This window comes from Neomonachus schauinslandi, chromosome 6 (genome assembly GCF_002201575.2).
Source record: "Neomonachus schauinslandi chromosome 6, ASM220157v2, whole genome shotgun sequence".
In the NCBI taxonomy this organism is placed as follows: Eukaryota; Metazoa; Chordata; class Mammalia; order Carnivora; family Phocidae; genus Neomonachus; species Neomonachus schauinslandi.
Window position 1 is genome coordinate 74,809,460 of NC_058408.1, and position 24,970 is coordinate 74,834,429.

The 24,970-nt window shown below is 39.8% G+C and overlaps 1 protein-coding gene across 2 annotated transcripts in view; it reads right to left on the bottom strand.

The window, feature by feature from the left end:
* Positions 1-24,970, bottom strand: part of PRKG1 (protein kinase cGMP-dependent 1) — a 1,258,435-nt gene that overhangs the window by 1,033,030 nt on the left and 200,435 nt on the right. The window lies entirely within an intron of this gene.

Here is a 24,970-nt window from a genome sequence, read left to right on the forward strand (position 1 = left end):
AAAGAAAGAAAGAAAGAAAGAAAGAAAGAAAGAAAGAAAGAAAGAAAGAAAGAAAGAAAGAAAAGAAAGAAAATAAGGAAAATAAATCTTTAAAAAAGAAACTAAGTTTTTGTACTCACTATCAAGTCTGAGCTCATATGTTTGAATTTTAAATTAATTTGTACCCATGGAAAATGGAACATTTTCCACTCTTAGAGATTTAAGATAAAGATTAGTGAAAATTTTGAGGGCAATTTCTGCTGAAAGTGATCATTTCATTCTCAAGGACAGAATGTCACTAGTGACCCCATGGAGCTATTGATTATGGCAATAAATATTTACAGAAGGAGGCAAAGCTTACCTTGCAAACCCCACGAGAGTCCCTTAGCTGTAGCAAATCACCTTCCAAGTTTAAGGTCTTCTTTGAATCCATGAGTAATAAAGGAACATATGATATTTCAGTAGGCAGCATATCATACCCATCCCTGGCATGTATTTCTGCTTTCAATTATACCATATTTAAATCAATGTTTGGGATAAATCAATATGGCATCATTTTAAAAGCTCTAATAAAAAATGGCTAAAATAAAATGCAGATGCTATGGAAATTCTAACCCTGTAGTTTTTGCTTGCAGTATTTCACCAAGCATATTTTGAATGCCAGCAACATGCAAATCATTTCACTGAGAGGTACTGTGAGTATATAGGACTTGCTTCCTGCCTTCAGGATGGCTACAGTCTAGTCAGGGAGATAATTAATGCACTGATAACCTAAAACAAATGATATAATTAACTTACTAAAATGCATCACTCCCCTGACAAAGTCTGGTTCTATTTCCCTAACATCTATGTTGAAAAGTACAAATCCCTTAGCATCCAAAACCCTTCATGACCACCCTTCTAGTCATTGATTTTATTTTGTCAGAACGTTATTTACTGAACACTACATTTGTGCCAGGCATGAAAGGGTTGGTAGACAAGCTCCCCATCAGCCTGCCCTCGCCACCCTCAGCTCTGTCACCCTTCCCTTGCACATATGTTAAACTCCAACCATTTCCAGGATCAGCCACTAAACTTTCTCTTTCTTTCTTTGGAGAGAGCACAAGCATGAGCAGGGGAGGGGGAGGGGGAGGGAAAGGAGAGAGAGAATCTTAAGCAGACTCCCTGCTGAGCACAGAGCCCAAGGTGGGGCGGGGGGGGGGGGGCTCAATCTCCCAACCCCGAGATCATGACCTGAGCCAAAATCAGGAGTCAGCGCTTAACGGACTGTGCCACCCAGGTGGCCCTGAATTTTTAACCTCTGTAATTCCAGCCAAGTGCTTTTCCTCCCACTTGCTATGCTTTTCCCCACATTTCTCACCCAGTACATCTTCCAATCCTTCAAGTTTCAGTCCACACCCTACCACTTGAAGCTGTACTTCCTGAGATACCTACTATTCAGAAGTGGTCCTTCTCTCCTTTATCTGTCCTCGGCATTCCGCAGCCTTTCCCGTACTTGACTTACATTAAATTGAGTAAGTAAAAATTACTACCGGAGAGTCCAAAGAGCAAACAGCTCTCCTGCATTCAAATCATTTGAGGAGGGTTTGTTTAGAAAAGGACTAACAGAGGTGTGGGGGGACAAGCAGAAGAACCATGGGGATTAGCCCATAACCCGGGAATCTCCAGCACAAAGGGGAGGAAAAGGGTATGGATAAGGAGGAGAGGGTCCACAGAGGAGGCTACCTTTGGAGAAGCAGGGACACTCCACAAGGGAACATTGCCAAGCCCAGGAATGTCACAGGGAGAAGCAACAACTAATCTCACTTTCCCCTTCCCCGCCCCTGCTGCCGGGCTACCTCCACAGTGGGCTGACTCCCACCAAGAAGATGAAGACCAGGGAGCCCCGGCTGGTAGTCCATGCAGGGCACTGTGCCGGGGCAGACAATGTGGCTGGTCAGAGTAGAGAACAAGGCTGCAGGGGTGAAAGGAAGGAATCTGCCACACTTCCCGACCTGTCTTCTTTTCCAGACTCTGAACTCTTTAAAGTCTGAATCCACCTATAACCCTGGTACTTAGGGCAATGTCTGGAACAAGTACTTTCTTAATGGATGCCATATTCCAAGAGCACTGCAAAGGGACACTAAATCCAGGAGAACCAGGGGTTACATATGACTGAGAGCAGAGAGCACAGGAATACAGGACTTATCCATATGGAAGACGCTCATGGTTGGGTTTATAACTTCAGCAACACCAGTCTGATGTGTCAGTTACCAACCTTTCAGATGCCATTTGGTTAGTTGGTTCATACGGAAAACAGTTTCACATATAATTCATCCATTTGCAATTTTTATCCCTGAAGAAGGAATGAGGAAATAAAAGATGCTTTGACAATCAGATTCCAATCACCCGTTTTGGCCTCTCAATTTGCACTATTGTCTCTTATCAAAGATGATGCTACTCCTTATCTCCTTCTCCAGAGCACAGAATTTGAATCGCATTTCCAGAAGTGCTAATGGAATAATTCTTGATTATTTTTCTGTGCGGTAATTTACTAGAGGAAGATCATGGATTAATGAAATCCACAGATGACTCTAAATCCTACTTAAGGGTTTCAGCAGCCTCTTCTACCAAATCTTTAAACGAAACCATCACTGCTGACATAATTGACTGACTTAGCTCTCACTAACTTTCAACCTGAATATTCTTGTCACGTAGCTGGTGTCGGAAATGGCCAAAAGGCTGGCAGCACAGGAAAAATTAAAGGTCTGAATCAGCTATAAACTGGGCAATCAGCCACTGAATTATTGAGCTGAGTGTGTGGTGGAGTACTCGCCCATCAATGCTTTAATGCAATTTTTCTAGATGCTCTGCCAGTTGTAAAGAAAATCACAGCTCTTGTAATAATACAGCATTGTTTTAGAGATCAAGACTTCTCCTACTGGTACTCTGAGCATTTTCAATTAACTTGTACCCATTTACGGGAGAACAGCCCTCGAGCGTTTAGATCAAAGACTGAATTTGACTGCATATTTATTTGAATGGAAGATCTGGCCTACAGTTTTACAGGCTTTCCAGGATGGGGCCCAAATATCTCCCCTTCAACCACCAGCCCTGTGACGAGACACATCTGTGCACACACAAGAAGCCCACCCACCGCAGGAGACCTACCATCACATCGAGAAGAAAGGGAGGAGGGATAAGATGACTCTAGTTGGGACTAAGAAAGCCATGAGGCTCATTGCCACACATCAAGCATAAAGCCACCACCCACAGTGCCCGACCATCTGCCTAAAGCCATGGATGCTGACTTCAAACTTCTCTCTGATGGCCAGCGAATCACGTGTTTCTAACTTTTTAAAAGATTTTATTTATTTATTTATTTGGCAGGGTGAACAGCAGAGGGCGAGGGAGAAGCAGACTCCCCCATGAGCAGGGAGCCCAATGCGGGACTCTATCCCAGGACCCTGAGATCATGACCTGAGCCAAAGGCAGACACTTAACCGACTGAGCGACCCAGCCGCCCCAAATCACGTGTTTCATGAACAAAATCATCTAAATCTGAAATGAAGCCCAGGGCACTAAAAGCTCTGGTCTTTGTCCTATCCTTCACAACAGCTTTGAGAAAACTCCATGGGGCGTCTTGCGCTTCACGGAAACGCGCCTACAATTCAACGTTTGTCCAAGGGGTGGCTACAGCCGTCTTTCCCCTCAACCCTCCCTTGTTACTCATTGTCTCTTGTCAAAGAGCCCCTATTTTCATTTCAACCTGGCTATTCTAGAGAAGGTACATCGGGGCAAATAGCCTTTAATAATGTGTCTCAAGTGTATGCACTGAGTCTATTTCCACATATTTGCCCTTCGGTCCTGTGGACACATTACTACCTCACAACAAACACAGCTTCCCAGAAGGCACCCAGATGCTCTGTCTCCTCTTTGACAGTTTCCCTTCTTGCCTTCTCGGAAGGTTTCATCTATGCCTCCCATAGTTACCACTACTCATTTGACAGGTGTTTCTAATGATTTATTTTTATATTTTTTTTTTTTTAGAGAACGTGATCGAACAGGGGGCAGGGTGCAGAGGGAGAGGGAGAGGGAGAATCCAAGCAGGCTCCATGCCCAGCGTGGAGCCCAATGTAGGGCTCGATCCCACAACCCTGAGATCATGACATGAGCCAAAATCAAGAGTCGGACACTTAACCAACTGAGCCACCCACGCGCCCGGGTGTTTGTAACGATTTCTATGAGTGAGTAAACTTGCTAGGTACTGTATGATCAGAGACAGACTTTGCTTACCGCCTCAGTGAAGGAATGATATGTATTAATAATCAGATGAGCAGAACATACATGCCAAAGTCAGGATGTAGGTTGAGTGCTCTGAGGGAGAAGGGAGATATTACCTCCACAAGAACCGTGCTTGTTATGAAATGCAAATTTATTCCAATGCTACTAATAAAATATTAAGGAACAATTTAAGCAAAAAGTAAACATCACATTCGCTTCTGTATAATTTCATTTGCAGAAAACTGCACCCAGGTGAATTGAGTCATCTAAGAGCACAAAAATTACATCTGTCACATACCTCAAATATTTACCAGCTACCTTGGTGTGCGTGAATCACACGCACCCACATTTAGAGTTACAAGTTTCCATCTGATTCCAGATAGTCTTCCTTCTAGCATTTCACATAACTCACCAGCTATCATCTTTCCAACACTTACTGGCCCAGCAAACTTCAGGGCTTGCTCACGGTAATGCACCATATTCACCGTAGTATTTACGTACAGCTTGACCAGTTAACCAATTGATGTGTAAAAGTATGTGACCATTTTTACTAGGGTCCCATATCAAATTTTTATGTGTCACAAAGGTTTTGAGTGCTGTGTCCCTAACTCCATTGTCCCCATAAGCTCTGGGGTGTTTTTTGTGAAATTTGCCTATAGTGGTGATTCTTAGAAATACATATATTAGCAGAATTAAATGTCTATGTGCATATCATCTGAAAAAGCACATGACGCATAAATATAATTTATAGAAGGCTTCACACACATGAATTTCTTCCCTTCCCCCTCTCCCCACACACCTGCTTTCATAACTCCCTTTGTTCCAGCAAAGCATTCTGAAAGTTGGAACTTTTCAAAGTATGCTTTGAGTTGGAATTTTGCTGCAGCCCAAATAGAAAATGTATTCCATCTAACCCAGTCTTAAAACATAAAGTCATCACAAAAACTTGATTTCGCTATAAAACTGCAGCTCTTACCCCAGGACCTAATACAGCTTATACGCTTAATGCTTATTAGTTGAAAGTTAATTTAGTAGAATAACTATTTGAGTGTTCTGTTGCTCTCAGGACATTTATCGTCTTCAAGTTAAATGCTTTAAGACCTGGGACTCTTTTCTGAAAGATACAAAAGAAATTAGATATCCAAACTACCATAGTCTTTGATGAAATAGAAAGCTAAGGTATTCTGTTTTCCTAAAGTTAACACTGATGCCAACTTTAAAATGACCTTCTTTGAGCCACAATTTGTCCTTCAGAACACTCTGATTTTGCCTATTTAGAAAGTATTGGCTAATTAAAAAAAGTAAGTAAAATAGGTTGTTCATCCTTGTTTTTGAAGAGTATAAACAAAGAAAGCCCAAAATAACCAACATTGTTTCTGAAGTTGTCAGCATGTGACACTTGTTACTATAGGAACAGAGCCAGTAATTATTCATCTTTCATCTGTTTGATTAATTTAAACAGCAAAAGAATTGGAAAATTGAAAACTGACGTTTGAACTGAATTAAGGAGGCAATTCAAATGCAAGTAACACTAACCTGCCTCAGGGATGAATGGGTCCAATTCAAGGATACTTAATTATAGCACAAAAATAACTAAAATAAGTGTGAATTAATGAATAAGATGTCCTTGTCAGGGGCTAATGAGCCCAAGAATCAAATCTGGATCCATCTGAATTGAGGGGTTTGCTTTTTTTTTTTTTTTAAAACAGTACCTTGTTTCTTTTTTTTTTTTCTTTTTCTGATGAAGTAATTTTATTTTTTTGTTTTATTTTATTTTTTATTTTTTATTTTATTATGTTATGTTAATCACCATACATTACATCATTAGTTTTTCCCCCTCTGCCTAATTTTTATTTATTTTTTTTAATTTTACATTTTTTTATTTTGTTATGTTAATCACCATACATTACATCATTAGTTTTTGATGTAGTGTTCCGTGATTCATTGTTTGCGTATAACACCCAGTGCTCCATGCAGTACGTGCCCTCTTTAATACCCATCACCAGGCTAACCCATCCCCCCACCCCCTCCCCTCTAGAACCCTCAGCTTGTTTCTCAGAGGCCATAGTCTCTCATGGTTCGTCTCCCCCTCCGATTTCCCCCCCTTCATTTTTCCCTTCCTACTATCTTCTTTTTTTTTTTTTTTTAACATATAATGTATTATTTGTTTCAGAGGTACAGGTACAGATTCAACAGTCTTACACAATTCACAGCGCTCACCAGAGCACATACCCTCCCCAGTGTCTATCACCCAGCCACCCCGTCCCTCCCACTCCCCGCCACTCCAGCAACCCTCAGTTTGTTTCCTGGGATTAAGAATTCCTCATATCAGTGAGGTCATATGACACATGTCTTTCTCTGATTGACTTATTTCACTCAGCATAATACCCTCCAGTTCCATCCACATCATTGCAAATGCCAAGATTTCATTCCTTTTGATGGCTGCATAATATTCCATTGTATATATATACACCACATCTTCTTTATTCGTTCATCTGTCGCTGGACATCTTGGCTCTATCCACAGTTTGGCTATCGTGGACATTGCTGCTATAAACATCGGGGTGCACATACCCCTTTGGGTCCCTACATTTGTATCTTTGGGGTAAATACTCAGTAGTGCAATTGCTGTGTCATGTGGTAGCTCTATTTTCAACCTTTTGAGGAACCTCTATAGTGTTTTCGAGAGTGGCTGCACCAACTTGCATTCCCACCAACAGTGTAGGAGGGTTCCCCTTTCTCCGCATCCCCGCCAACATCTGTCACTTCCTGACTTGTTAATTTTAGCCATTCTGACTGGTGTGAGGTGGTATCTCATTGAGGTTTTGACTTGGATTTCCCTGATGCCGAGCAATGTTGAGCACTTTTTCATGTGTCTGTTGGCCATTTGGATGTCTTCTTTGGAAAAATGTCTGTTCATGTCTTCTGACCATTTCTTGATTGGATTCTTTGTTCTTTGGGTGTTGAGTTTGATAAGTTCTTTATATATTTTGGATACTAGCCCTTTATCTGATATGTCATTTGCAAATATCTTCTCCCATTCTGTCAGTTGTCTTTTGGTTTTGTTGACTGTTTCCTTTGCTGTGCAAAAGCTTTTTATCTTGATGAAGTCCCAATAGTTCATTTTTGCCCTTGCTTCCCTTGCCTTTGGCGATGTTTCTAGGAAGAAGTTGCTGCGGCTGAGGTCGAAGAGGTTGCTGCCTGTGTTCTCCTTTAGGATTTTGATGGACTCCTGTCTCACATTGAGGTCTTTCAACCATTTGGAGTCTATTTTTGTGTGTGGTGTAAGGAAATGGTCCAGTTTCATTCTTCTCCATGTGGCTGTCCAATTTTCCCAACACCATTTGTTGAAGAGACTGCCTTTTTTCCATTGGACATTCTTTCCCGCTTTGTCGAAGATTAGTTGACCATAGAGTTGAGGGTCCATTTCCGGGCTCTCTATTCTGTTCCATTGATCTATGTGTCTGTTTTTGTGCCAGTACCATGCTGTCTTGGTGATTACAGCTTTGAAATAGAGCTTGAAGTCCGGATTTGTGATGCCACCAGCTTTGCTTTTCTTTTTCAACATTCCTCTGGCTATGCGGGGTCTTTTCTGGTTCCATACAAATTTTAGGATGATTTGTTCCATTTCTTTGAAAAAAGTGGATGGTATTTTGTATGGGGATTGCATTGAATGTGTAGATTGCTCTAGGTAGCATGGACATCTTCACAATATTTGTTCTTCCAATCCATGAGCATGGAACGTTTTTCCATCTCTTTGTGTCTTCCTCAATTTCTTTCATGAGTATTTTATAGTTTTCTGAGTACAGATTCTTTGCCTCTTTGGTTAGATTTATTCCTAGGCAGTACATTGTTTCTTAAGTGAGTTTCCAGCAATGTCGAAAGCCAAGCTGAAGACTTCGGATTTCCTGAATGTGCAAACATGTACGGAGCTGATTTTCACTCATATACGTACCATGAAACTACTAAAATATGACACTTAATGTAAGCATAAATACATTTTTTTTCCATTTGATGTAACCTAGAGAGAGGCACACAAGTCCCCTTTTAGAATTCCTTTCTGCCTAATAAAGAAAGAAAAAGTCATGGGTGAAATTAAAGACTGGAAATTTTATAATACTCAATGGAGGACCAAAATTTCCAAAAAATTTGGACACAAAAACCTGATTATATTTTTTTAAATGTTAAACCCTGATACTAAATATTAATATTTTACTGTGTGCCCAAAAGGCATTATAATTTATAGAGCATTAGATATGATTTCTTAAAAATAATCTTACATATTACCCAAGGATAAAAGAAGTATTACCTTTATGGTGGCGAAAAAAGTCGTAATTATATACTTAAGAAATGTAGAAAAATAATTTGAAAGCAACGGATTTGAATTGAGTGTAAAGGTCATATTTTAACACTAAAAAGGGTAAGTAGAAAGGATATGTAGAAAGCCTTCAGCTCTCATTCTGAGCAATTCACAAAGACAGTTCCTGACCAGCCCCAGGAGGAGTCTCTCAATGCAGCTCCAGGGAGATGCTCCCCTTCCAAGTGCATGTCAGTTTATATCCTGTTCCCTGGTCTGTCTTGTGTCTAGATGCACAAACATGCAGACTGGGGGACCAGAATTTGGGGCTGAGCATGGGTTGTGGGTGGGTGGATCAAACAGCGTGAAGTTAGTGCCCATTTTGAGACTCGTCACCTGTTTCTTCTGAGCATGCAAGCTCTGGTGTCCAAACACAGAGAAGTTGGGGCTTGCAGGTAAGAGTAAAATAGTTAGAGGTTTGACTTTGGAAGTTAGTCTCTTTCACCCTAAGGTAGAGTCTCCCTAATTTATAAGCATCGAATTTATAAACCAACCTTTCATAGAGAGCCTTACAACTCCCGCCGCTGCCATATCAGAGCTGAACAACAGAGACAATCTGTGGTTTCAAAGCATAGCAAGACCAAGGGCAAATAACGTAGGGCTTTGTTGAAAATCAAGGCAAAATCCTTAGCATGTCCTTCAAAGCTTGTCACAATCTTGTCCCTTCCTGGCTCTTCTTCACCTTTAATCACTTTATAATATAAAATCTGTGTCACTGGTTCTTCACTTCATCATATGAAACAATCACCTGAGATGCAATGCTATTAAAAAGGTCAATATCCTTCGCCCCTACCCTTCAGTTCTGATTCAGTGGGTATAGGGGGAGACCACAGAATTTACCTATTTGAGCAATACTTCCAGGCGATTCTGAGGCAGGTGGTTCCTGAGCCACACTGAGAAAAAGTACCCTATGCTGAAAACACATTCCCTAAATTGTCATGTTTTCTTATCCCTCATGACATCCTTCTCTGCCATTTCTGTCATTCAAGTAATACTTACTGAGCACTAGCCAAGGCTAGCTCTTATTCATCTTTCAAACCTAATTCAAGCATGAAGCTCCCTGGTAAGAATTTCATGATCCCTACCGGCTAAATGACAGCTAAATTAGATGTCCTTTTGCTCACCAAGAACCCTGAGTTTGGCTTTATTCTAGCACTTAAATAGCTATATTACAATGATTGGTATACTTGTCTGTTTCCACCACTCAACTATGGGCCTGGTACAGAGCAGATGTTTCAGACAAATGCTTAATAAATCAGAGACTAAGTGAGTGAACGAATGAATGGACTTCAGAAGTGGACTTCCAGATATGAAGCGATGCTGTGAGGATTCATGGCCACATCCTCCTGCTCCCAAGCTATCCCTTTTGCACAGGACACTGCAATTTTTTACTTTGCTGTATCACACTGACTGATTATCTATTAAATTAGAAGTTGATTTGAGTTAATAAACATTCTCTTTTTGAGAGAAAATACTTTACTTAAGGTGAGATATTTATCAAGCTTTTTACTGCAATATGGAATGTTCTAACCAGATCGCACCCCCTCAGGTTCACGTCCTAACTCCCCTACCACGTCTCTAATCTTTTTGGTAGGTTGTTAAGTCTTGAGAGTATTTTAGAGTGAATTTTTAAATAAAATTCTAGGCTACTTTTTTTGGGGGTTGAGATTTCTTATTCCAAAATAACCACATATATGAGTCACAACTTTTTGTGTCTAGAGTCCTAGAATTTTAAAGTTGTAGAGAGCACCTCAACTCCCTCTATTTTACAGAAAAGAAAACTAAAGTTGCAGAGAGATTTCAGGAAGTTTCCAAAGATCATGCAGTCCTCCCTCCTTTGTTAATTTTTTTGTTCTATTTCAAAGTGTCATTTAAAACTGATGATTAAGAAACACATACTTTACTTTTGGAAGAAAAAAAAATTCTATCCTATATTACCCATATGGAAATATTGGACACCTCTATACCGAAGTGGTTTTTTAAATAAAGTACAATGGCTTTATAGTATTTAAATCTAGAAGTAGGAGGAAATAGAAAGTGTTTCAGAATATGTGCAAGGCTCTGGTCCACAGGATTGATCATCAGTCAGGTGAAGGCATTCTGGAAATTAACATCTCACACCACAGATTCAGCAGAATTTTAACAGCATCAAAAACCACTAACCATAGGAGAGTTTTCTTCAATACAAGGCACGGACTGATATTTTACTCACCATTCACTCTCTGGTAATAAAGTGGATCCAAGATCTCAGTGAAAAAGCTAGAAGCATTCACAGTGCCTGTGGGATATTATGGACCTTCCCTAAGTAACTGAATACACGAACTTCTTCCTAAGACTGAATGGAGGCACCAGACTCATACTCCTTAGGTTCTAGGAGCATCTCTGCTACTTGTGTAACTTGGTCATCTCCCTCTAAGCCTTGATTTTACTGACTACAAAATGGGAACACTAAGAGTACCCAGCACGCAGAGTTGCTATGAGGATTAAAAGAGATGATGCGGGGCGCCTGGGTGGCTCAGTCGTTAAGCGTCTGCCTTCGGCTCAGGTCATGATCCCGGGGTCCTGGGATCGAGCCCCACATCGGGCTCCCTGCTCCGCGGGAAGCCTGCTTCTCCCTCCCCCATTCTCCCTGCTTGTATTCCCTCTCTCGCTGTGTCTCTCTCTGTCAAATAAATAAATAAAATCTTTAAAAAAAAATAAAAATAAAAGAGATGATGCATTTAAAGACATTTAGCAGAAGAAATGGCCACTAGAGAGTCCCGATAAATCATCACCATCACTATTATGAATCTCAGACAGAAACAAGATAGATGCAAATAAGGAATAAAATTAAGCCTAACTTTGCCTAATTATGTGTTGGATGCTTACTATGAACTGGACACGGCTCCAGTGACTTACATGTATTTATTCTTCATAAAAAACCTATGAGGTGGTGCTTTGGTCTGAATGTTTGTTCCCTGCCCCAAAAGTCATATGTTGAAATCCTAGCCCCTGAAGTTAGTGGTAATAGGAAGTGGGCATGGCCTCTGGATAGGGAAGAGGCACCTGCCAGAGAACAAGGCCATGCCAGTGACTTGATCTTGGACTTCCCAGCCTCCAGGACTGTGACACATAAATTTCCGTGGTTTATAAGCTGCCCAGGCTGTGGTATTTTGTTATAGCAGCCCAAAAGACTGAGAAGAGCAGGTACTACTTCACTCATCTTACAGATGGGGAAACTGAGGCTCAGAGAAGTTCTATAACTCCCCCAGGGTCACCCAAGGTAGAGAGTAGAAAAGATGAGATTCAAACAAGAGCAACCTTGGCACCCCTATGTTATATTATTTCTCAGAAAGCATTACTCAACACGGTTCACCCAGTTTGATTTCTCGGAGTTACATTTAGCCTGAGGACCACTAATATTTTCCTTTATTAATATGGAGGTCAGAGACTCAATGAGCCCAGACTGATAAACAAATGTTAGAAGTATATCGAAGTACAACAGTGTGGCCTTTTCTTTCCCAGGCCCTGCTATTAGCCAAAGAATGTTCATGAGAGACGTTAAGACAGAAAGGGCAGTAAGTTAGCTTACCAACCTGAGCCCAACCACGTCTCACCATCCAACCATGACGTGCCTGGCATCAGAATAGATGCAATGCATCCTTTGTGGTATTTCTCCTTCTCACGTTCACATCCCAGCAACACGGGGAAGATCTTCACCTCCATCTTACTCAGAAGGGGAGGTCCACAATGCTTAGACTTCACTGCCCCATCCGTAGCCAAGCTCAAATGCAAACCCAATTCCAGGACTCCACAGAGCCATCTAAGGTAAAGCCCTGCCCCTGCATTAAATGGAGGGATTAATGCCAAAACTAAGGAAAAGGAGGACAAAGGAAAAGAACTCTTCGGTGTTCCCATATTGGTCCCGCATTTCAGGAACAACTTCACACATCCAGGTTTTTACATTCTGTTTCTAGTGTATCTTGCTGCCATCCACTATTACCATTTCTCTCCTGGTACCAGGAACCAGCCATTCCCATTTATCCTGTACCTTATTCACATTCTCACTCCCATTAGTATCCACCTGCCTTGCTAACCTCTTCCTATTGTACTACTTGCTCATCAGGCATTTATTACTGTCTAGATTTTTCTCCTGATGGTATCCATTCCTTTGCTCAGTTAACCCACTTATAGACCTCACTGAAGTACTTTCCATGATCCATCATCTGTAGACAAGCTTCGGGTATTTGGGTATTGCCTTTTATATTTACTTATTGTTTACTTGATTCCTTAGTTATTACTTAATATGGCTGATACATGAGTGTTCAATTGGTTGTACAGTTACTAATAAAAGAAAATTCAAATAGAAAACACAAATGGGCAAAATGGGTGAAGAGAAGTGGGAGACACAGGCTTCTACCTATGGAATAAAAAAGAGGGATACAGAGAGAGAGATAGATGATAGACACATAAATAAATAGATGATAGATAAATATGATGGATAGATAGATTTAAAAAAAAAAACAAAAAGATGAACTGCCTTTAGACTGTCAATATGACCTAAATACAATTTGGGGGTTTATGAGATTGTTTGATGACTTATACACACACATGCTCACACACATTATCAACTACTTTGAGTCCACATTTCTAAGATCTGTGTGTGGTAGGTCAGTGGACAAAAAAAAAATCAGAAGACCTGAGTTAAAATCTTGATTCTGCCTATTATTATTTGTGTGGCCATAGGTAAGTCATTCCACAACTGGAATCTTCCATTTCCTTGTCTGTATAATGGGTAAATAAGCCACCTTTACAGAGAGGCAGGGATGATGTGAGCTAAAACATAAATATACAGCACACCGAACAGTGTCCACCATAGAGGCTCTCGATATATATACCCATGTATGATTCATATCTCATGTCTCATTCTCCTTTTAATTCCAATTCTACATTCATTGTATTTTAACTTAATTCCAGATGTGTTGGTGACTATGCAGAAAAGTCATCTGGTTCAGGCTATGTCTTTAAATGGGGCCTTGTGTATAACAAGCATTCAGTAAATGTTTGTTGAATGAATAAACAAACAACTGTAACCCAAGAGTTTATTATGTAACCTCTGCATTTACTGTTTATAAATATAGGTTTTAGAGCCTTGATATTAAAAAAAAAAAATATGGGTGAGCTCCATGGACAACATAGAACAAGTTAAGTTCCTCACTACTCCATTCACTGATAGAAACTCACTAGCACTTTAAGGCAAAAATGGCCACATTTTTGCCCACAAATCTTGCTGTTTCTATAATTTGATTCTCTCTATCTTTCTGATCTGTATACCTCTGTTTGGTCCCTCATGAGAACACAGATTTTTCTTTGATTTTTAGAAGTCAGAAAATTTGGTATCTTCAAAAGCAATATGCCATTTTGACTACAGAAATACTGGGGGGAAAATTAGTCTCCTCACGAGAAAAAAAACTGAAACTATGAGTGGTGGTAAAGGATATAAACTAAACTTGTTGCAGTTATTTTGCAACATATACATAGATCAAATCACAATGTTGCATATCTAAAACTAATGGGCTATAGGACAATTGTATCTCAATTTAAAAAATCTCACCAACTCTAATGTGTAGCCAAGAATATGAATTAAAAATATGTCACAGTAAAATGTTGCCCAGAATTCAGATCTAAGAGTGATACTATTCATATTACTATGGTACTAGCATACAGTTTGCAAGTATCCAGCAGCGTCTTACATAATGGCCCCGACAGTGTGCAAAATATCCTCTCCTCTTACCTGCTACTCCTGAAGCCATCCCAAGCACATATTCTGAGGACCTTTTTATATACCTTTGAAGGCTATGAGCGTGCAAGTGATCTTTGCTTTTTTTTTTTTTTTAACACAGAGCACCATATTTTAACAGCCATTTTCTTTGAGAACATCTAAAAGTGGGCCAGAGCTACAACTATTAGAAACGTGTTTGTCTTAATATCAACCAGCAGGAAAAACACAACATGATACAGCAAAACAAAGCAAAACAACAGTATTGAGAAAGAATCCCTCTTTTGCACCAACCATTGTGCCGGGCGGGCTCTGTGGAGGTACAAAGAAGAAACACAAGGCATAATCCCTACCCTGAAAGACTGGATCTGGGAAGAGAAAACTGGAAAAAACTGAACATTCTAAATAAAAGAGCTAGTAAATAAGAATGCGCTGAGTGGTATCCATGAAAATACAAAAGAAGAGAGAAAGCATGATTAATATAGCCAAGAATGATGACCACTGATGTTTATTGAGCACTTATTGGTTGGCACTATTCACAACATTTGTGAATATTAACTTATTTGAGGTTCTTCACCCTAGAAGTTGTTGATCTCTCCATTTTCCCAGTGAAGACGCTGAGACAGTGGGCATAAGAGAACTGGGTCAAGGTCACAGAGCAAGGGGTCAACGTAGCCTGGTTCCAACCAGTGCCCTTGTTACATGGACAGAAATGGCTCTACTGAAGAGAAGAACCTGAGGGAGAAGCTGAGATTTCCCACGTTTGTTTTTATTTCCATGAAAGAGCAGCAGACCATCAAGAGACTGTTCCCCTCAGCTCTGCCACACACTGCTGGGTGACCTTGGGCAGGATGGCCTCCCAAGCTTCAGTTCCAACACCTGTAAGGGCTGGCCTGGGAATGCTAAGACCCCCTTCAGTTCCGTAGTTATCTGAGTACAATTTAAATGAAAAAAAGACTATGGGAGGACGGAGTACACGGAGGCAGACAGAAGGTAGTAGATAAAATGAGAACCAGGAGGATGAGGGCCGGCAGAATCAGCTTCCAGTTCTATCGAGCGTAACTTACAACGTCCGCCACAGTGATCTTCCTGACTTTTGTGTCATAAAAGATATAGACCACCTTAAAAAGCAAACAAACAACAACAGACCTAGAAGTTACATTTGCTCTGTGTATCATCAAGAACATATGCCTCTCTGCCAGGGAGAGAGCTTTCCTGGATCTCTGCAAACCAGGGTCACGGCAAACTCCTCAAGGAGCCTGAGATCCCAAATGCCCCTTTTCTGAAGGGCCTCTTCACTTCCAGATGGCACTTTTCCAGTTTTTGGAGACCAACGTTACCTCTGTTTTTTCTGGGTTATGCCAAGACCCTTAAGAAACTCTGACTCTTTATGGGAAGGGTCCAGAGAGCAACCCTTTCCAGTGATATCTTTATGTAGTCCGACCTGATCACACAAAAGGTGACTAAGATCGATAAAGCTAAAATGGCAGATACTTCTGCTTCATTCATAAACGATCGAAAATTCTATTCAGTTTTCTCCTTGCTCTTTTCCATCTCCGTGCTGTTGGACATTCTGAGCCTTGAATTTGCTTGATTCTGGCCTGTGTTTTGCCCTTGGGATAGGGGTGCTTCCATATCCTTGCTTTGGGTTTTGTATGGTATTTGACACTGACTCGTCCCATCCTATGATGTCGTTTTATTTCTGTTTACTTGAGTTAGGATATCGACAACCTTCTAGGATGCCAACCCTGGCCTAATCAGGAACACCACTCCCCTGCCTCCCCAAGCTCCAGGCATTCAATAACTTGCCATTTCATAATGGGACTATTTTGAGAAAGACAAATACTGTAGGTAGGTAGGTAGGTAGGTAGGTAGGTAGGTAGGTAGGTAGGTAGATAGATAGATAGATAGATAGATATGGAATCTGAAAAAAAAATTGAACTTATAGAAACAGAGAGTGGGATCGTGGTTGCCGGGGGATTGGAGGTAATGGGGACACGTTGGTCAAAGGGCACAAACTTCTGGTTATCAGGTGAGTAAGTTCTGGCAATCTAATGTACAGCATGGTAACTATAATCAGCAATACCGTATTGTATACTCAAAGTTGCTAAGAGAGTAGATCTTATATGTTCTCACCATAACAACAATAAAACATCGTGTGAGATGAAGGATGTGTTAACAAACCTAACTGTGGTAAACATTTTACAAACTGTACTTGTATCAAATCATCATGTTGTACACCTTAAACCACAATGTTATATGTCAATTATAGCTCAAGAAAGCTGAGGGGGGGGGAATAAAAGAAAAAAGGGGACTGTTTCAAGATTTTCTGAAGGATCATGATGTCATAATTTTATTCATCTATTTGTTCTAATAGTGTCTTAAAAGAACGAGTAGACGTGCAGGAAAATACATTTAAACATAGTTTTGATCTAAGCAATCACATAAGATAGATGCTGAAAGGATAATTTTGACTAGTTTCATTAATGTAAAGGAAACTATGAAATAAAACAATCCACAACTGCGATGTAGACTTGTTTGTCAAGATGCAAAACTACATGAAAAGTTTTATGATCTTCTAGAATTACTCATGGGTGTTTTTCTTCTTAGAATCTGTGTCATCAAAAAATAGCCCATGGCTAGAGGAGGTTAGTTATAATTAAAGTCTCAGCGACGAGACTGAGGGCAGCCAGTAGCGAATAAACACAGCTGGCTCAGTTAGCCCTGCATTTCCTCCTCAGTGTTTATCAGATTGTGGAAGAAAAGGGCATCAAGTATTTAGAGCCACAGACTAAATCAACTAGGAAAATTCTATATTCCTAATTTTCCATTCACACTGTCCTACAGTTGAGAGCAAGGGGAGACAGAAACATGAAGCTCATTGTCTCAATAAGGATGACCAAACAAACGGAACCTTCCTCACTAGCTCCCTCCTCTATCAGCAGAATGATTTCTGTTTTATAGGTCAAGCATATTCAAGAAACCAAAACAAGATCTAATAAACTTTGGGTAGTCTACACCATCCTAGGGGCCTCAAATACTTAAAAAGAAATGATATTTTCAAAGAAGGGAGAAAGTCCTCATTGCTCAGTCTCATTGTTACATATAATTATGATATTTAGGCACTGTAGCCTTATTATTTGAGAAGCAATAAAAGTGCATATAACTGTAATAAGAAATTCACAAGATGGGTAATTTTCTTGGAGAAAGCTGGGCCAATTTTGGGGGCTGGAAGGGGCAGCAGGAGAGGGAAAGAGAATCTTAAGTAGGCTCCACACTTAATGCGGAGCCGGAGGCAGGGCTCGATCTCACGACCCTGAGATCATGACCTGAGCCAATGCAAGAGTCAGATGCTTAACCGACTGAGCCACCACCCAGGTGCCCCAGCTGGGCCAAATTTTGACCCTTCTTTGAGATATGAAAATAAATTATTCTAATATCTAAATAATTTAAATTTGGGTTGCCCAAGCGATTCACTTAGCAGCCAAACACACAGAAACCTAACCCCAGTCTTTGGGGGTTGTATTGTTTGTTACCAGATGTCTTGCAAGAGCTTATTGTCCGACAAATGTCAGACAATACTAAAGATCCGGAGCAAATACCTTGTCAAATTTCAGTATCTGGAGGGAACCAATTCATGGACAAAACATCAACTCTTAAATAATTCTGGTCTGTTTTTATGAATTCTTAAAATGTTAACACTGTCATTTGATGCTAAAATTATATTTTCTTACAGTTGCCCATTCTCAAGGAAATGACAGCCAAGATTTTAAAATTAAATGAAACTTGCTCCATTCCCTTCATGTAGATGTGGATCCTATTACAAAAGTTCCTATTACAAAAGTACAGATGTACACATTCCCAGTAGAACTTTTGCAATTGACTATTTATCTGAGAGAGAGTGAGCATGCAAGTGGGGGGAGGGGCAGAGGGAGAGAGAATCCCCAGCAGACTCCCCACTGAGCATGGATTTCCCCATATGGCTAAATCTCAGGACCCTGAGATCACGACCTGAGCTGAAACCAAGAGTCCAACCCTCAACCGACTGAGCCACCCAGGTGCCCCTGGAATTGACTTTAAATATACTGATTTTTCATATGAGCTTACAATTCACACTAACCTCACATGATCAAGATTTATAACAATATTTTTCAAGGCAATGTTGACTAAATAATTAGGAAAATATCAATTTGATTTCTAGCATAAACATGACTACGGAACCTGGAATCCTCCCTTTCTCCTCCTAGACAGTGTCTGAAAGCAATAAATTCAATGAAAAAAAGACACTGCAAGACTCATTTTCTTGGCAAAAGTAGGAGACAGGGATAATCTGCACACCTTAAAATGTGTATAAGGACTGAGGTCAGGAAATGGCAGCATGGGAGTGAATAAGAGCAGACTTCAGTGACAAGAGGGTCACAGAAAGTGTTTTCTGAAGAGCACACTCTGAGATGCAGAAATAAAGCTGACTGATGGAAATAATTAACGGAAATAATTACTCATACAAGTAGAAGGAGTGAGTACACACACACACATACACACACACAGGAGGCCCCTGTGTAGGTAACAGTCTCCATGGCAGCAGAATATTAAAAGAACCTCTATGTTATACAATTAGGGAAATATCCTGGTCTCTTCCTCCCACTCTCCCCGACCAACTCCTGCCCCATCCTGAGACATCGCTTGCCCAAAGCAGAACTGCAAGAAGATTCCAGAAATGAAGTGGTAAGACAAAAGGAGATGAAATGTGATAGGAATTCATGAAAGAATTATGAGAATAAAACAAAGCCAGGACACCTGGTGGCTCAGGTTAAGCATCTGTCTTCAGCTCAGGTCATGATCCTAGGGTTCTGGGATCGAGTCCCATGTCCGGCTCCTTGCTCAGCGGGAGAGCCGGCTTCTCCCTCTCCCTGCTTGTGTTTGCAAGCAAACACTCCCTCTCTCTCTCTAGAAAAACAAAACAAACAAACAAACAAAAAACAAAGCCGTCCAAAATAAAGCCATCCAAAAAAAAAAAGAGAGAGAGAGAAGAAGAAAAAATTGGAAGGAGCCAAAGGAAAAACAGAAATTGCAGAAAACACACTAAGGGAAATAGACGATAAAATGAGGGATAAACAATGAAGAAAATGAAACAAACAGGCAATTGGGAAGGGTAAGAGGAAAAAAGACAGACCTCAAAGAAAGGCAAAGAAGAACGCAGATAGGTATAACTTCTCTTTTTCCTGGAAGAAAAACCAGAAAAATACAAGTAGGTAAGAATAGAATTCAAAGGGAAAAAATGTCGAAACAAGAAGTCTGGTATTACATGCAAGTATAGCCCTCCCTGAGACAAAGTCTTATAATGTTATTCCAATTTAAAGATACAAAAAGGATTCTTCAAGCACTCAAGCAAAATATGCATATGTAATTCAGCAAAAGTGACTACAAAGAAGAAGAATATGAAAACTGATCACATTCCATAAGAAAGGTAAAGAAAGTTACCCAGGAGTTAGCCCCAGAAAAAGTACTAGGCCAACACGTTTCCACAGATTTCTGAGAGATCCTTAAAGAATAAGTAATTTGAAGGCTATCCACTGTTTCAGAGAAAGGAGGAAATCTTCCAAATTATTTTTTGAAGTGTGCATAAATTGTCTCTAAAACTGAGTAAATGTCCATTACCCATATAGACAGACACGAACACATACACACCCAAAACTAGGGACCAACCTCACTTAAGATGATCTTTATAAAAACCTTAAACAGATACATTAGAAAACAGAATTCAGCAGCATTAAAAAATGAAATATCACAGATGATTCAATATTAGGATTCTAATCATATAATTAATCATAGCAGGAAAACAACATGATATTCTTACAGCTCCTGCAAGACATCTGGTAACATTCAACAGTCTTCCTTGACACAAACACACAAACAAAAACCACTCAATAAGATAGTAACAGATGGATATTCCCCTAACGAAATTCTGTCTCTTTATTATTAATGAGAAAATGCTCAATAAAGCCAAGCACAATATCTGGGGAAGACCACATTTATACAAAAGAACACATTCAGCATTGTGAAGTTTAGAAAGGGGAAGGTTGAAATTATTCATATCTGTAAAGGTGATGATTGGTACCTGGAAAAACCAAGAGCATCATCCAAAACATGACCATAAACAATACAGAATTCACTAACATAGAAATGCACAAAATTAATATAAAAATCAACAGCTTCCATTTCTGCTTTTCAAAACGTAGAGAGTTAGGATATATAAGAGAAAAAACATTTACAGAAAAGATGTATAAAATTGCAAGGAACTTAATAAGCAATGTTCCAGACCTGTATATAAAGAAAACATTGTAAATGAATGATGCCAAAGTAGGCTTAGCCCAATAGAGAGCCATCCCATTGCCAAGTTCTTGGAAGAGGATGACCCTACATTACAAAGTTGTCAATGCTCCTCAAGGTAATTAAAAAATGCAATGTGATTCAAGTAAAAAATTCTTACAGGGTTTTTCTTTTTAAACTATTGCTGGAACTAGACAAGCTAGCTCTAAAGACTATATGAAAAAAACCTAGAGACTATCCAAGAAAATTCTAAAAAGGGAAAGAAATGAACAGGGACTCACACTACCAGATATTAAAATTTATTAAATCTTTAATAATAAAAGCAGTGTGGCCCTGGCACATAGGAAAAAATGGAACAGAAAAAGAATTCCAGAAATAGAGCCAAACAAATTGGAATGGGCAACAGTAGCATCTCAGAACAGGAGAGAAAATGGTGCTGGTGCAGCTAAGAATTTGAGAAAAAAATAAATAAATTGGGATCCACCCCTCACATCAGGTTATTATCCAAATAGAACAAAGATGTCAATGCCCGAGGAAGGAGGAAGAGGAGAAGGAGAAGCCACTGTGTTCATAAGAGTCCCAGAGGAGAGGGGAGGGAAATTTATTGATAATCTCAAAGTGGGGAAGACCTTTGTGACAAGACCAAAAAAAAAAAAAAAAATTCCAAAACATAGAAATGAAAGGATTGAAAAATTCAACTAAAAAATATCTAATGTGTCTTCCTTGACTTTAAGGCAAAAATAAACCCAATACCTTACACAAAGTGAAAAGACAAGTCCAATGGCTCCCACTAGAAGAAATGCAAATTACATCTACTTTGAGCTATCATCTACCACACAAAACTCCAACAGTTTGATAACACCCTCCTTTGGCAAGGATGGAGGAAAGAGGGGACATCCGTTCATTGATGGTGACAGTTTAAGCTAGCAAAATCCCTCTAGCAAGCAATTTGCAATAGTTAGCAAAATTATAAATTTATATATTCTTTGATCAGCAATTCTACTTTTAGGAATTTATTCAACAGATACACTAGAAAATGCAAATAATGTATGTAAGTTACAGTACTCCTTGTCACAGCAAAAGATGCAACCAACCATCCTTCGGACCATTCGGAATTGTGTGCAGGCACAAATGAGAATGAGACACATCTTTGAGAGAAGAAAGAAAGCAGGACATGTATCTTATATGCTCCCATCTGCGTGAAAGGGGTAGGGATGTTGTATAGGTTTGTATTTGTTTGAATATACTGTAACAAATTTTCTGGAAGGTAAGAAAAGAATTATTGGAGAGGAAGCAGGTAGAGAATGAGGTAGATGGGCTGGAAATGAGTAGATGGATGGCATGGTGACAGGAAGACTTTTACCAGTTTTTCACACCTTTTTATAGTTTTAAATTTTGATATTCTGTGAAAGCATTACATTTTTTTTAAAGATTTATTTATTTGAGACAAAGAGAGCGCATGCACGCGTGGGCAAGTGGGGGTAGGGGCAGAGAGGGAGAGGGACAAGCAGACTCCATGCGGAGCACAGAGCCCCATGCCTGGCTCAATCTCACGACCCCGAGATCATGACCTGAGCCGAAACCAAGAATCCCACACTCAACCAACTAAGCCACCCAGGCGCCCCAATGCATTCATAACCTTTTTTAAAAATCACTCTTAAGATGTTAAAACAAACATACCCTTTGATCAAATAATTCTGTAATAAGGAACTGATCCTAAGGAAATGATTTCAAATGTGCACAATGATAGGAGTGTAAGAAGTGCTCATTGCAGAGAGTTTGTAATAATGAGTGTGAAAGAGAAAGATAAGAGAAAGAATTCAAATGCCAAATACTCAAAAGTATAGGATTCCTTAAATAACCACTGTTATATACACCATAGAATACTATGCAATCATTAATAATAAGGTTGTAAAATAATATTTAAAGACTTAGAAAGAGGTTCACCATATATTTATGGTTTTGGTAAGATAATTAAACAAGGGGGCAATTGGGCTGGGGTGGTCCTAATGCCAACCAAAACCTAAGCCAGAGTGAATGCACTTAAATTGGATAAAACAAAACTTAAGAACAACCAATCACAAACAGCCAATCACGTTTCCCAAATAAGGCAATGGCTTCAGCTGTAGCCAGTGAAATAGTTTCCTTGCTTTGCTTCTGTATCTTCTCTGGAAAAGCTTTTTTCCTGGCTCCTGTTGGCACAAAGCTCATAACCACTTTTGGTTTGGGGGTTCCCCATTTGAACAGACGTCGGCTCGAATGAAAATCTCTGAATTTTAAAGTACTTCAGTTTCCCTTTTAACACTTCCAGTATAGTTCAATTTTTTAAGTGTAAATATATAGACTTAAACATACACAGGATGAGACTCAAAGGTTATAGACCAAAATACTTACCGGTGGCTTTCTTTGGGTCAAGGAAGATTTCAATTGTTATCCTTTTGCTAACATATATTCTAAAATAAACATACATTCCTCTTATAATTTAAAAAGTTTCAGAATCAAACATCCAAGTAAAATAAACCTCAATCCATGTCTGTTTGAATATAGTAATGTAGAATCTATTTCATCTTGGTGTTATGAATAGAATGGCATAATGTAAGAAAAGTCAGGCCACACAGAATGAAAATATTGGTCGGAAATTGAGGATAATTATAACTTATTGTAGACTTAATATTCACCATTCTTTTTTCTTTTAATGTTATGTTAATCACCATACATTACATCATTAGTTTTTGATGTAGTGTTCCATGATTCATTGTTTGCGTATAACACCCAGTGCTCCATGCAGTACGTGACCTCTTTAATACCCATCACCAGGCTAACCCATCCCCCCATCCCCTCTCCTCTAGAACCCTCAGTTTGTTTTTCAGAGTCCATAGTCTCTCATGGTTCGTCTCCCCCTCTGACTCCCCCGCCTTCATTCTTCCCCTCCTGCTATCTTCTTCTTTTTTTTTTTTCTTAACATATATTGCATTATTTGTTTCAGAGGTACAGATCTGTGATTCAACAGTCTTGCACAATTCACAGCGCTCACCATAACACATACCCTCCCCAATGTCTATCACCCAGCCACCCCATCCCTCCCACCCACCCCCCCACTCCAGCAACCCTCAGTTTGTTTCCTGAGATTAAGAATTCCTCATATAAGTGAGGTCATATGATACATGTCTTTCTCTGATTGACTTATTTCGCTCAGCATAACACCCTCCAGTTCCATCCACGTCGTTGCAAATGGCAAGATTTCATTCCTTTTGATGGCTGCATAATATTCCATTGTATATATATATACCACATCTTCTTTATCCATTCATCTGTCGATGGACATCTTGGCTCTTTCCACAGTTTGGCTATCGTGGACATTGCTGCTATAAAGATCAGCGTGCACGTACCCCTTCGGATCCCTACATTTTTATCTTTGGGGTAAATACCCAGTAGTGCTATTGCTGGATCATAGGGTAGCTCTATTTTCAACTTTTTGAGGAACCTCCATACTGTTTTTCAGAGTGGCTGCACCAGCTTGCATTCCCACCAACAGTGCAGGAGGGTTTCACCAGACATTCTTATAAGTGCTCCCTTTATATTATCATATTCAATTCTCACCATGTCCCACTGAGGTTGATACTGTCACTGTCCCATTTCATAGAAGAGAAAAGTGAGTCTTAAGAGGTTAAGTAACTTTTTTAAGATCACCTTGTTTGCAAAATGCAGAGCCAGGACTGCACCCCATGAAGTGTTGGCAGATTTAATTATTTTGTGACACGGTCCATAACAATAAAGCCAGCTGAGCATTTGTCAAATCCCCACTTGATGACGTGAGGTGTTGTCACGGCCAGGATCACTTTCAGGAGGTTGCAAGATGACCTGTAAAGTCAATAACCTGGATGCTGAAAGAAAGGAGTGGTAATCTCTGGACACTTGGGAATCAACTGGCCTCTCTCCTGCCCCTTCCAGAAGAAGTAGGCTCTTCCTGAGGGATGCACCTGCCAGAGCTGCATTTCTGTGTCTGCAAAGTGACGAATCTAAGAATATCCCCTCTTGACCTGGGTGAGGTAAGCAGCAAACAACATCCTTTACTGTGAGCACTCAAATAAAACACGCCGAAGAGTTGCCCAGATTAAAATTAAGAATGCTATGGCATTGGCAAAGCGATACTTCCTAATTGGATTAGCTTTAAAAGGATAAAATAAAAAAACGAAAACACAACCTGCTGATGGCATAATTTTCTTGATCTAGGGAATCACCTTAAAATAAAACTCGGTAATTCCTCCTTCATATCACCCAGGC